General features: G+C 41.2%; 1 protein-coding gene across 1 annotated transcript in view; it reads left to right on the top strand.

The window, feature by feature from the left end:
- mycbp2 (MYC binding protein 2) overlaps positions 1-15,537 on the top strand; it is a 412,376-nt gene that overhangs the window by 27,736 nt on the left and 369,103 nt on the right.

A 15,537-nucleotide genomic window follows, 5' to 3' on the forward strand; every position in this document is an offset into this window, starting at 1 on the left:
GTGGAGGATAGAGAGGCCCAATACTAATATCCCAGTCACAACAGATAATGCCAAAAACCAAATAAATGCAGTGAATGAAGCAGGACTGGGCCCACAGATAGGGTGCTTTGCACATGCAATTAATTTAGCATCCCAAAAGGGAATGAAAGTGTGTAAGACAGACCGCCTCCTTGGGAGGATCAGGAAGGTGGTTTCCTACTTCCACTGAAGCTCAACAGCTGCTCATGTGCTTAAGACCAAGCAAGAAATGCTACAGCTGCCTACTCATAAGCTCATACATGTCACAACAAGGTGGAACTCCACTTATGATATGTTGGAGCGTTATCTTGAGCAGCAGGCAGCTATATACTCTGCACTAACAGACAAAACCTTGTCTGATGATGATGTTAAAGTGGCAGAGGAGGTCCTCCAGCTGCTCATACCATTCAAAATGGTTACAACTCTGTTGAGCACTGAAACTGCACCATCTGTGTCCATGATCCTGCCTCTGAAAACAAGAATCCTACAATCCATGGCCCCAAGTGAGGAAGACCGCACCATCACAACAGATGTCAAGACTGCCATTAGAGAGGACCTGAAGCCCAGATACACTTCACCACCAACCCTTCAGGACTACCTTCACAAATCTACTGCACTTGATCCAAGGTTCAAGTCGCTGTCTCACCTAGACCTTGCCCTACGCCTGAGGACGTACAGTGATCTCACTACTGAGATTGTGAGCAGTCTTGGCACTGAAGACAGTGAAGAGTAAAGAAAATAAATATTTTGAAATTATATATTTTTTATTTTTTATAATGATGTTTTTAGTTAACTTTATTAAGTTATTAAAATGTGTCAATAACTTAATAAATGTCTATGGAAAAAAAAAAAGTTTTAATCAATAATGTAACTTTCCCTGCAGCATCAATATGTAGCACCAACAGGAGCAGACACATCTCCTCCTCAAAAGAAGTCGGCAATGGCGGAGCTTTTTGGCGAGACCTTTGCACAGAATGACATGGTCAGCAAGGCTTTTGTTGACACCATCAAAGAGGAGGTGGTATCCTATGAGGCAGCAAGTGGCATTCCAGTCGATGGTGATCCACTGACTTGGTGGAAAAGCAACGAATGTAAATACCCTCAACTTGCCACAATGGCAAGACACCTTCTTGCTGTGCCTGGAACTTCAGTGCCTAGCGAGAGGGTGTTCTCAACAGCAGGGGACATAGTTACAGCAAAGAGATCTACACTTTCCCCAGAAAATGTAGACATCCTCATGTGTTTGAAAAAAATTTGAAATTATAAGCTCAGGTCTGCTTTGCTTTCTTTCTTCTTTTTTGATGATGTGGACATAAGCTAGTTTTTATTTCTCCATGTTCAAAGTAAGAAGCAATGATGCCTTAAATTGCATTTAAAATTGTTTTTTATTGTGTCCACATTAAAGGAAATAGTTATCATGCCCTATATTGAACCTTAATTTGTATTTATATAATTGAGTGGAATGAGTCTTGAGTTGAATGTTTTTTAATGGTTAAAAAATACTTAACTAAATAAATGGAGAGTTAAACTTGTCTTGTCTTTTTTTTTTTTTTTTTTTGCTGATCCAAAAATTGATCCGATTCGTGACTTAAAACCGTGATCCGAACCGTGAGTTTTTTTTGATCCGTTGCACCACTAGTGTCAAAGAAACCAAATTAAATCCACTGTAAGTCATTGTTTAGTAAAAAAGTGAATCTGTTCTTTGTTACATGTACCCAGCCATCACATAAGTACTCTTTTAAAATGTAGCCTATACTAAGTTACAGAATAGGAAAAGCAACTTCAAGTACAAAATAAAGGAACAGTAGGCCTTCATAAGATTCAGTTATCATTGCAGAAATTGCAGTTTTTTATGGTTGTATGTTGAGGACAGGGGCATGCATCCTGGTCTAGGCTTATGTCTCTTTCCTTCCACTAGGACTGTTACTTGAAGATCTAAAACCCGGTACATTTGGTTTTTATTTACATTTTACACAGCGTCCCAATTTTTTTGGAATTGGGATGTGACAGTGCGAGTCGGCTCCACGCTACTGGGTGCCGCTGGGAACCTCTTTAACTCCCCACCATCGATGGTCATGATGGGGATGAGTTGGCAGATGATTACAAACACACACCAAGCAGGAGGATGGTGAAAAAGTGTTCAAGTGCTTTTATTAAAATCAATTCAACAAAACAAGGTGTCCACAAATTGCAGTGCTCAAAATGTCAATAAATGATTAAACCAATAAAATAAAGATGATGTGGAGGTTAAAATCCAATAAATAAATCCATTAAAATGAGGTCAAAAACAGTTCAGGACACTGTCTTTAAAAGCATGAGCCCTGGTGCAGTACTTAAAAACTTGAAGTCTCCTTGGCTTAACCCAATACGGGCTTCTTGCAGCCAAGGATTCGCCTATATGTTTAGCCCACCTTCAGTGCTGCTCCTAGGCTTGGGCCTTTTTGTAGCCATCTCTGCCTCCAGGCAGGGCACCCCTTCGAGCGTCTGACACCCACTACCAGGCTTGCATACTTGTGGTCCATGGCACCACTTGCAGAACGCCTCTCTCAGCCTTTCAATTCCCTGAAGCCGCACTGCAGGTCTCTGGTGAATCGCTACAACTAGCAGTGCATCAGCAAGTCCAGCTTCCAGGTCTCTCAGCTGGAGTGGCCATCAGCCCCTGAGCACCGTTCACATGCTCTGAGGGACTTCCTCCTGGCTTTCTGTTTTCTCCACCTTTCTTATGCTCACTTGCATCAGATCTCACCCTCGCTCCTGCCTTTTCTCTCTCTCTCTCTCTCTCTCTCCATCTTTTAAACTCCTTTCACTTCTCTTTCCGAGCAACTCTTTTTTTCGTTCTTCTTTTTCTCATACTAGCTCGTTCTTATAAGGCTCTGTAGAGGCAGTGTCTCTATCGTGCACCGCAGGAAGCCAATGAAGCAATTGAAAAAGATCGGACCTTCACATGCAGGTGCGTCTCGCGCCAATTACTCCACCAACTCCCCAGCTGCATGAGCGCACGCCCACGGAGAATTAAGCTGCTGAATTAAATACTTATTTATTAAAAACAGCCACTTTTTCTGAGCCAAAAACATACTATACCACATGGGGTTGTAAATTTAGAGTACATTTTTATGTATTGTACTTTTTAAAATGATTTTAAAGATTTAGAACACACACTTGAATTGAAGGTACTTGTGAACACTGCCATGGTGGCAGTATGAGTTAACACATTGTATGTAAAATTGGTGCAATTATGTGTTGTTGCTCATGGCCTCTTTTGTTAACTGTTTAATTTTTTTAATTTTTTTTTTTTTATCTTGATTCAAAATGATAATGTAGAGATATTATTCCTGAATGTGCTAGACATGTGCAAAATTATGAAAAAATGTTTATCAGCGACTTCCTAGACCACCATGACCAACAACTTCTTTCAGACTAACTGTGGACACTTTTTGTGACTGAAGACAGAGAAGAAATTAAAATTAGTAAAAACCTTTTATTGATACATACCAGGCAAGGGTAAAATGACAGAGAAATACAGTCCTAGGACACCGCACTTCATCTGCCTCGAGCGCAGATATCCTTGCTCTTTTATAGCTTTCTAGTCTCCTGATCGTTGACCACGTAAGCAATAAAAATAGCGTCCTGACTCATTTTGTATTATTCCAATTGGTAAAGTCTTTACCCTAAAGGTATATTTTCTTGTCACACACATCATTGAAAGAAAACTTCCAGAAAGTATATATGCTTTTTGTCACGTACGCAAAACATAAACAAGTTTGATCATTCTGTCCTATTTTCTGTACTTACACACATACATTTTGTTCAATTACATCATTTTATGTTTTTACACTAACTCACTGATTAAACATTGTTTTCAGCATAGTATGTCTGCAAATTTGGCAGCTTGTGATGGCAATGAAGAGAAACAGAAAACACAAATTTCTAGTTGCTACTTTGAGTGCAGTTATCACTTCCATATCTGTATTCATAAACTTGTGGACATGAGGGAGGTGCTGGGACTGGATGGAGACAGAATTTCAGAATATTTAGGAGTACTGCAGCATTTGCCCACAAGAGACTTCCTGTCAGAAAAGATTTGGTAGTATTGGCTGGCAGCTGTCTCTCTCAATGCTTATTAATTCTATCACCTTTATTTTATCCATTGGCATGCTGAGTTGGTACTGCAACCCATCTTGATTTTCACCATAGTGATATAATCTCTCTATTATAATAAAAATCTTGGGTCAAGACACGATCTTCTCGGAAAGACACTTTGATGTCCCGCGTGACAAGGCAGTGAGACAAAAGTACAGCTGCTGTACAGGCTTTAAATGATCGACGCACAGCGCGACAAGCAGAACACGCACCTCGGCAGCAGCAGCAAGCCAGCAGCTGATCCGACCACATCTCCTTAGCATGTGTTCAGCCTCCCGTTCACAATGCGAGTGGCGGAGATGTGAAGTGGCTGGCTCGTAGCGTGCTCTGGGGGGTTGGGGGAGAGGGGGAGGGCGAGCGAAGCGAGCAGGGGGCAAAGCTCCCAATTGTAGATTAAATAAACAGTGATGTAAAGTTAGTTGGGTACTGTACATTTCCAGTTAATTCTGATCCAAATGTTTAAATGCAGGTTACATTCAAGTCTTGTACGTCTATGTTGAATTTCGTACTATATATGGGGGGGAAAAAAAAGTTCATTGTTATCCAAAAAGATCAGATCTGTGTCACTCCTCAGTGGGAAAATTTAATATATGCTACATGCTCATAACAGTGCTTTATGTTGTGGCTTTGTTTTAATTTCCTAATTCTTATTCAGAGAAGTGAAAATAATAAAGGACATCTTATGAGAAAAGTTACCAAAATAAAAATAATCGGGTGCCATTTTATGTATGTAAAACAACCAAGGTTAATCTCTACATGAAGTATAAATTCATATTTAACTATAAGGAAGCTCTGTGTTTAAAAGGGAAGAAGGAAAAATAAATCAAAAGATGAACAGATTAATCCATCAATGTCAAGGTTAATGTGTTAATTTATCCTGCTTTGTACCCTGTACTTGATGGGATAGTCTCCAGCTTCCTTATTTTCCCACTCCGCATAATGTGGGTTTGGAAGATGAATAGATGTTTACTAATGGAGTTGTAATAGTTCTAATTTATGCTGTCATAGGCAAACAAAGAATTCGGTCTGCAAAACAAATAAAATCTCAGAGGTTATCTTTTTTGTATTGTCCACATTCTGTGGTAAAACCAAAATTATGACCCTAAAAGCCATTTATTTTATACTTTGGAGTTGTACAGCTGCTACAGCCATGATTTGGATGAAGCCTTTTTGAACATTTTGGATCAGTACTTTTTAATCTAGTCCATTAAAGGCGGAGTGGTAGCTCTGAGGCTAAGGATCTGCGCTGGTATACCGAAGGTTGCCGGTTTGAATCCCCGTCAATGCCAAAAAGAAATCCTACTCTGCTGGGCCCTTGAGCAAGGCCCTTAACCTTCAATTGCTCCAGGGGCACTGTACAATAGCTGACCTTGTGCTCTGACCCCAAGGGATATGCAAAAACTAACAAATTCCTAATACGAGAAATTGTATAAGGAGAAATAAAGAACAAAAAAAAAATGATTACAATTAGGGTTTTGCGTTGAGTTATATTTTCTTTAGGGAGTCCGTGTAGGCTAAATGTTAATGTACTTATATGTTATGAATTTTCTAAAGGAGCTGCAACCTCCTTGTATTTCATGAATCCCATAAAGTTCCATTTAATGAAGCTGTGAAATACCATTACTGTTTAAAGACAAATTCTGAAATACAGTGATCCCTCGCTATATCGCGCTTCGTCTTTCGCGGCTTCACTCCATCGCGGATTTTAAATGTAAGCATATGTGAATGTATATCGCGGATTTTTCACTGCTTTGCGGATGTCTGCGGTCTACAGTACGTGCGCTTCCTCATGATTTGCCCATTTGAATTCAAACAAGGGACGCATTTGACTTCAAACAAGGGACGCTATTGGCGGATGGCTAAGAAGGTACCCAATCAGAGGACGCGGTTAAGCTCCTGGGTGCTGACTGGCTCAGCGACAGGGAGCGCAGAATTCGATTTCGCTTAAAGCCGGCATCTCATCTCACTCATTCCGCATCAACGTTTTGCTTTGTGCGTACTGTAGTCAAGCTCTTCGTTATGTCTACAAAGCGATCTTCTCCTGCTACTGGGGCCGTGCCGAAGCGCCAACGGAAGATGCTAACAATTGCTGAAAAGGTGAAATTGTTGGACATGTTGAAGGAAGGGAAAAGCTACGCCGCTGTAGGACGCCACTACGGTATCAACGAGTCCACGGTTCGTTATTTTAAGAAGGAGGAAAAGAACATACGATCTACGGCTGCAGTGTCCTTTAACCAGGAGGCGAAACGAAGTGTAAGTGGACGTAGTAAGGCGGTAGTCCGGATGGAATCTGCGTTAGGGATTTGGATCGAAGACTGCCGGAAGAAAAACATCCCCGTGGACACCAATATCATCCGACAAAAGGCCAAGCAACTTTATGATAGGTTTGCGGATGCTGGAGATGCTCCAGACGATGACGACGACGACGACCCTCGACCTGGAACTTCTGCTGAATCCCCCAGCAAGGGCTGGTTTGAAAAATTTAAGAAAAGGTTCAACTTGGCCAGTGTTAACCTGCAAGGAGAGGCTGCCTCCGCAGACAAAGCCGCAGCCGAGAAATTTGTCGCCGACACGTTCAAGACGATTATTGAGGAAGGCGGATATCAGCCTGAAACCGTGTTTAATATGGATGAGACGGCCCTATTTTGGAAGCGGATGCCGTCTCGTACTTTTATCACGAAGGAAGAGGCAAAAAGCCCCGGGGTTTCAGGCACACAAAGATCGCATCACGCTGGTCATGTGCGCCAATGCTGCGGACTTTATGATAAAGCCTGGGCTCATTTATAAGTCCAAAAATCCCCGAGTCCTGAAAAATAAGAATAAAAACCTGCTGCCTGTGTACTGGATGCACAACCTGAAGGCGTGGATTACGAAACGCCTAACGTCGGATTGGTTTCACCAATGTTTCATCCCGGAAGTAAAGATCTATCTGGCAGATAAAGGGCTGGATTTCAAAGGTCCTTTTACTTCTGGACAATGCTGGAGGTCATCCCTTGGATCTATCCTACCGAGGTGTAAAAATTGAGTTCTTGCCACCAAATACGACATCACTGATTCAGCCAATGGATCAAGGAGTTATCCGGGCTTTCAAGGCATTGTACACAAGGAACAGCCTGCAACACATGGTCGAGGCAATGGACACGGACGATGACTTTTCCCTGAAGGAGTACTGGCGTAAGTACATGATCACATCGTTTATGGTGAACGTGCAGAAGGCCCCTTAATGATATGAAGAAAGACACGATTAATGCCTGCTGGAAGAAATTGTGGCCAGAAATTGTGTGTGAAAAGAAGGGCTTTTCTGCAGAAGAAATTCATGACTCAGCGGTTGACAAGGCAGTCACGCTGGCAAAACTGCTAAGAGGAGAGGGATTCAATGACATGACCAGTGATGACATCAATGAGCTGCTCGATGCCCACTCCGAGCTGCTCAGCGATGAAGATTTGGCCGAGATGACCAAGTCAGCGAGTGAGGAGGAAGATCAAGACGACCCGGCAGAGGAAGAAGACGCAGGCCTAACTCCTCGAGCGTCTCGCGACCATTCTACTAATGGCAAAAGATCTGCAGACATCCGTTGAAGAATGGGTCCAGCAAATGATTCGTTCTCTGCAATTTAAAAATGCTCTTGACGGCGCTACGGAAGTGTATAGGAACCTCTTTACACAAATGAAAAAGCAGCGCCAGCAACTGCCCATCACGATGTTCCTTACACGTAAAACACTGCCTAGTACGCCTTCAGTGGAAGAAGATGACGGTGCTGCTACACAGTCGCGTGAAGATGCTCCTTTACAACAGCTGTGACAGTGCAGTAAATGTCATCGTTATCTGACAAGTTGGTGAGTACCCAAAACTATTTTTCTACGTACTTAGTACAGTACATGTATGTACGTTTATTGTAACTGTGCACACATTTTATACAATTTTTTGCATTCCTTTTTTTTTTTTTGCATTGTGGGTATTTATTGCCGGTGGCCTGGCTGTAACAAATGTGATATCGGAGACGCTCTACAGTTTCTTCAAAATAGCATTTTGGTTTTATGTACAGCATTTACATGTTAGATTTTTCACGTATTTTTATATCACCTACTCAATTACAATATGTTTAAAACTGTTACGTATTAAATAAAACTCCTCAATGATATACGATACGTATGTTTGTGAGTACTGTAGTATATAAACTGTGTTTACATACATAATTTCAATGAATCTTACCTAATAACTAAGAGAATATAAAGGGTTTATGCTGTATAACTGTACGGGGAATATTTATAAACCATGTGGGAGAGTTTATAAGGACTTAAAATATATAAAAATAACCATATAAACATATGGTTTCTACTTCGCGGATTTTCTTACTTCGCGGGTTGCTCTGGAACATAACCCCCGCGATGGAGGAGGGATTACTGTATATCCCTACTATAATTAAAGAAGAAATACAAAATTAAAATATGTGGTTTGTGGAGGCTTTGAAATGTGTTGATGTTGAGGTCAGTGAGCGTTGAGTGATAACCATTTTAACTTCTAGTATTTAGTAGTGAGGGACACTAGCAAGTTAGGTTGAGTGAGATTATGTAGAAATGTACCAAGCTTGCAGGTGATGACAATAAAAGTACTACTGTATAATCAATTCACTTTGAGTTTTTTGATTATAAATGAACTAGGGATAACAAAAGAACCAATACTTTTGGTACAGTCAATACAATTGTTCCAAAAACATAATCGGTTTAACTGTTTTTTCATTATTGGTATTATGAAATGACAGTCGGCACTGGACTCAAGAAGGTAAAGTAATATGTGAGGAGAACTGCATATAAATATGGCTCATGGTGATGAGCACTGCATCTCCACAGGTTGGAAAAACAGAATTCCTGTTGTGATGCCTGGGCTGGTACAACTGCCCCAAACGGACACAAGTTTGCCACACAACACACACTTTTATTTACAGGTGAGAATGTTTTCTCTTCCCAACCCCCCACAGCATAGTACATAGCCACAAAAGTATAACAAAGTAAACACAGTCCCTTCTTTTTTGCTAGTCCTTCCACCTCCACTCCTCTTCAGTGATCTTCATTCACCTCCTTCCCAGTCTGGCTTCTCGAATGGAGTGTGGCAGCTTCTTTTATTCAGCACCTGGGAGTGCACCAGGTGGCTCATCATGGTTACCTGGAACCACTCCCATGTGTGGTGGAAGTCAAGTATAGGGCTCTGCAGCTTTCACCTGTGGCCCCAATGGAACCCAACAGGGCTGCACCAAACTCCAGCTTGCCCTGCGGGGATCTGTGGTGCCTCAGCTGCCCAGGAGGGCTGCCCTCTAGTGTCCCAGGGGAGATAGTGCCTCACAGGTGCTCTCTCCCCTAGTCCTTCCATCCAGTTGGCGTCCTGGCCAGGTATTGAGCAAGGTTGCCAGTCACAATGTCTAGAAATAATTTGTCTCCAAGACAGGAGAATTTAAGTGTGTGACTTTGGGAATCGTATTTATTATTATTTAAAAAAAAAAAAAAAACCCAGACTTAGGCTTTCGTTATTACCACTTTTATACCATTATGAAGTTAGTTCATAAATAGCTTCATGCGTGCTTTGTGAGCGCAGTGACGTGACTGATCAGATGTGAGTTTTAATCATTCATCTTGTAGTGCTGGCAGAGTTGCATGGAGACAAAATGATGGCATGATGAATAATTTTGTAATACTGTCCTATATAGACCCTAGAAAGGAACAGACTAATTCATTCACTAAATACGTCAAACACATCCACAGATGTGCTTTTAAGCACCATCCCTTTCTAAGTGGTTTTGTACAGTTTACGGTCACGAGGGAAATGTCACATGCAGTTTATGCTTATGGGATGCAGCATGGTTGGCAGTACTAACAGCTGCAGCTAGAAAGAGTCGAGGCAGGTTTCAAGCGAAGTGGCCATTTGGCTTCCCTACACTTCCGATGAAATGACCTACTCCTATTGTTAATACCAGAATAATATAAATGTAGTGCTAGTTTCTAAATACTGATATGCAAATTCTAAATTTCATTATTCATTTGGTTTTGAAAGTCATCAATCAAATGTCCATTCATATAATCTCTAAAACGTGACAAACCTGTATATTTGAAAAGCAAGTTGGTGAGTGTAATGAGATCTACCTTAAAAAGTGCAGGTCCAGCTAATATTTTATTTCTGGACTAGTACACCGACAAAGTAATTAATAAAGTTCGATCAATCATACAGTACAAGATACTTTGAAAAGGGCAAAACCAAGGATGTTTTATAGGAACTGAAGTAATGGGTTAATATAAAATCCACAAGATTGATTTCACAAAGGAAATTAAAGTTCAGGCAAATGTGAAAAAAATTAAACGAGTGTTAGATTTGGAAAATTTAAAGTTCCAGGATTTTGTGACAATTGAAAATTGAATCAGTTTGACTCTCTCTAATTTGTTTTTAACCAGCTATTGATGCAATTATAAATTTTACAATAGTAAATGTTACAAGCCTAACAGAGTAATTCTCTGACAAATGAGATTTTAAAAACTTGTTACAAAAACAGATTTGAAGAGTTTATTAAAATATCCTGAATTATCTTGGAATTCCCCAATTCAGCTATACAGATATATTTGAATTTTTATGTTTAGTAAGTGGTCTTTTTCAGTTGCTGGAGAGAATATGTCAAATAATGTAAGAGGCACTGAAAAATGTTCTGCAATTTTTTTTTTTTTTTTACTCTATTGAGAATTTCAAAAAAAATTGCATCACTTTTCTACATAGTCACCTTCGTTTGTGATGCAATTTTCCCAGTGTTGTACCAACTTCTTAATGCCTAATTACTACTCCTACCGCCTTCACTGTTTCCAACGAAAATATAAAAGTGTGGAAACTTTTTGAACGTACATTTTTTGTTTCTGCACATGGCAATATAAATTAGGTAGTCAATTTTTTCCCCAGTTGCTTTTATACTGGGGGTATCCCCATGTCCATCACACATTAAAATTCAAGCCTTGGATTGTTCATTTTAATAGTGGAGGTGCTTTTATTAAATAGCAGTTGAATGGGATTTCTGTTTTTGCAGTGGTATCAAAAGGTAACGAGTACTGTGAAATTTCACTGGTATTGGTATCTAATACTAAATTTCTGGTATTGTGACATCTCTAAATGGAACTATGGCTGAGACATGTGAAAATAGAGTATATTTCAAACCACATTGCATTACTACCTGTTCTTTGTTTACACAAGTGATAATTTGAGTTGTCATGCAAAAAAATGATCAAGTTGGTCCTTCAAATCTTCTACATTAGTCAGACACCCATGCTATTGCCGTAGCTTTGAAGAAAGGCCTAAAACAATGTTCCTAATGCATTGGTGGCAGCTCATCCTTTGCCAGGGTGCAGTTAGTAGAGCTGCAAGACATAGTAGCCATTGATAAAAATAATTTTGGTGCTCATTGAATTTTTTGAAAACCATGGATATTTTCAGTACAGCAGCTAAAAGGTGATGAAAATAGATAACCCAAATACAGCATATATTTATTAAACTGAGATGCAACCTAACATTAAAAGAAAGAATAGTAACAAAATATTTGCTGCTGAAATCATTTCTGTTATAGGCGTATTGCAGGGTGAGTCCACTGTTATTATTCAGCTATTTTTTCCGGCTTTTCCTGCCACGAACTTGCCAGCCACCACCCTCTCCCTCACAGGCTGCTTATCCACCTCTTTCCCAAGCTACCAGCTTAGATAATTCAGCCCTCTCCCCCCCACCAGCACATCAGAAGGTGCTAACATTCCCCCTGTTTCCTTGCACCATCACTGCTGAGTAGGTTAGAGGAGAACTGAGGAGGCTGCGCATTAGGAGGGCAGCTACCCAGATAAGATTTGTCCAAGACTTTTAAGGGCCTGTGCTGCTGAACTAGCAGAACTGTGACGATGCAGGTTCAGCTCCGTGCTCCCATCGGCTGTTAGGGTGTCCTTGAACCCAACACCGTCGGTAATGTCACCGATGAGCTAGACAGTGAGGCAATAACACTTGAGCAAGGGGATGATGTATAATTGTGCAAAAGTGCTTTTATTAAAACAACAAATCAAAACAGTGTTTATAATAAAGTGCTGTGCAGTTCATTCAAAGTCTTCTTCAAATAAATAAATAATCCGATAAAATGAAACGTTGTGGAGGTTAAATTCAATAAATAATCCTTTAAAACGAGGTTAAAACAAAACAATGCAGAAGGCAGTCTTTTTAAAATCAATCTAAAGCCTGGTGTCTTTTACCTGGCAGCTCTCCTGCTTCTCCCATCTGGGCCACGCAACAGGAGAGTCGCCCTTTCTGCAGCTGGCCTTCTCTCCACATGACTGATCTGGATGCTCCCCGATCCCTGACTTCGGTTCCGCTCTTCCGATCGAGACTTGGCTTTGTACCCAAGGGCCAGGACGCTCACATTGGGACTCCTACATTCAAGCCTCCCGACTACCGCTGCCTTCTTGGCCTTACACGGCCAGTCGCCCTTCACTGGTCACCCCCGCTACTCGTTCACTCAGCGGGAGCGACCACTACTACGACTCCTGGGTGTCGGCCTAACACCTAGGCTTCCACACATCTGCCTGCGAGCGCTCGTGCGCTCATCCTCGCCGGCTTTCTCCTTCCTGTCGCCTTCCTTCCTGCTTCCTTCTGCCACCTCCGTTTCCTTCTCTTTTACTTCTCTTTTACTTGTCTCCCCTCAACCGGCTCGCGCTTCTCTATATATGCGGAGAGGACATGGCAGCTGCAGCCCATTAGCCACAGGAACAATCACGGATGCGAGCAGTCTCTCACCTGTGCACTTAGGTGAGAAACGCCCACACCGCAGATCGCCCTGTGGCTTGCTATAGCCACCACGCCCCCTCGCTAAGCCGCGAGCGCAGCGATTATTTATTTAAATAAAAACGGCCTTTGCTGGAGAGCTGTGGACCCATAACACCACAAGAACCCCTTCAACACATCTTCAACCTGAGCCGGTGACTGCGGCACTGTGGAAGACCTCATGTCTCGTCCCATTTCCCAATAAATGAGATCTGCTGAAGTGAATGACTTCAGGCCTGTGACCTTAACATACCATCACATGAAGACACTGGAGTGGCTAATTCTTCATCTCCACAGGTGAATCATGCACTAGACTCCCTGCTGTTTGCCTATTAAGAGAAGGTGGGTGTGGATGGTGACATTCTCTACCTCCTATACCAAACCCACTCACATCTGGACAAAAGATATAGTGTTGTATAGGTCATGTTCTTTGCCTTTTCCAGTGCCTTCAACACCTCCTTCAACCCTTTCCAGCCATCCTACTGAGGCATAAGATGTACAGGATTGGATTGGACTTGCAACTGGTGAACTGGGTTACAGATTACCTCATTGGTAGACCTTAGTTTGTCATACTAGGGAACTGTACATCACAGACTGTAATCAGTAACACAGAAGCTTCACAGGGTACTGTTCTTTCCCCTTTCCTCTTCACCTTGAGCACATTGGACTTTAGCTACAATTCATGGACATGCCACATGCAGAAGTACTTAGATGAAACTGCCATTGCTTGTTGTATCGGGTGGAAAGGAGGAGGAATACAGGGATCTGGGGCCTCATGTATAAACGGTGCGTACAGAAATGTTGCGTAAGAACGTTTCCACGTTCAAATCGAGATGTATAAAACCTATACTTGGCATAAAGCCACGCACATTTCCACGGTAGCTCATACCCTGTCGTACGCAAGTTCTCCGCTCGGTTTTGCAGACTGGCGGCCCCCAGCATCAAAGCAGTGCTACTGTTCCTGTGTGGTTTATCTTTCTTTTTCAGATCCACATTCATGACGCAGCTTTATAAATACACTGAAATTAACCACATATTGTTTATTAGTTTAATGCATCTGATTGTAATTAACCTGTAACAATATAATGGTCCACGGAAAGGTCAAACTATTCTAAATACAATAGCTGCTTTAGCGTTGTTACTCTCACTGCACCTTCTTCTTCTTTCAGCTGCTCCCGTTAGGGGTTGCCACATTGGATCATCTTTTTCCATATTACTCTCATTGCACCACTCGGAGTATATATATCGCTGTATCTGAGTGTGAATCACAGATCTACAGCAGCTGATCGGAAAAAATTATTGGGATACAGCATCAAGCACACGCTATTTGAACTGCTCTCATCCGACCAACGCTTCAGAGCCTTTCCTGTTCGGACCTCGCGGTTCACAAACAGTTTCATCCCAAGAACTCTAAATGCTCTCAATCAGTCCATCAGGTGCTCCTTGTAGAACTGTTTGTACTTACAAGTACAATCACCTCACTGTAAACTTGTGATACAGTTATAATATTGCACAACCTGAGCCACTTTATAAAGCACGCATTTACATATGACGATATCATTTTTAAGATGAAATGCAGCAAATATATTTATTATACAGATAAAACTTTAACTACATGGTGCGGTAGCGAGGAGCTTGAGCTTCGTTCACGGTTTGTTCCTGCCTCGCACTGTATTCTTGCTGTGGCTGGCGTGACACGGGAAGGATAGATGGATAGAATAATTAAACATTACGAAGATATTTCGATGTTCCTTAAAAGTTTTGAAGAGTCGGCGTTCTAAGCGTACAGATGGCTTAACGTCTATTACAGAGCTAATTGTGTGGCGATTGGGTATTTGGAAAAAGAAAAGTAAGGACAGGAATTTGTGGTTAGTACGTTTGAAAAAGACAGTACTTCTGTAATAAAGTATTTCATTGAAGGTCGCGCATGGCGCAGCAAGCATCTTGCGTAAGACATGAGCAATCACTGTGCACCGTGTTCCCATGTTTAATAACATGCTTTAACTGCTATCATCATGAAAATGATATCACATATACTCAGTATTTTAATTATTCAGAGAGCTGTAATGTTACAAATGTAATGGATTCTGTGTCCTGTCGGAGGAAGAGCACGTAGTGATTCAGGCACATAGAAGAGCAAAAACAAAGCATTTAACGTGCTACTTTAGTTACGATGGGAATTGAGAAACTAGTAATTTAAACGATTTTAAGATGAAGTTTATGATGTTCTACTTTAATGACAGAATAAACTATGTGATTAAAGTGGAAATGTCGAGATTAAAGTTGACATTTCATGCTTTTTTAACACTGTGTGCCTTTTTAATCCACTGTACCCTAATAAGCTTTCATGTGATACTCGGACGGTGGTCTACGACTCGCCTTTTCACAGCGACTTTGTGACTGTGTGACTTTGTGAACTTGAGCTTTTGAATGTCTCCGACACGCTATGTCACTCGATCAACTTCCTTTTGATGATTATACCACTGTTTTAAACCATCAAATAGTACGTTTTTCTTTGCCTCCACTTGGTATTCACTGAAATTCTTCTATTTTCTTAC

This window comes from Erpetoichthys calabaricus, chromosome 4 (genome assembly GCF_900747795.2).
Source record: "Erpetoichthys calabaricus chromosome 4, fErpCal1.3, whole genome shotgun sequence".
NCBI classification, from domain to species: domain Eukaryota; kingdom Metazoa; phylum Chordata; class Cladistia; order Polypteriformes; family Polypteridae; genus Erpetoichthys; species Erpetoichthys calabaricus.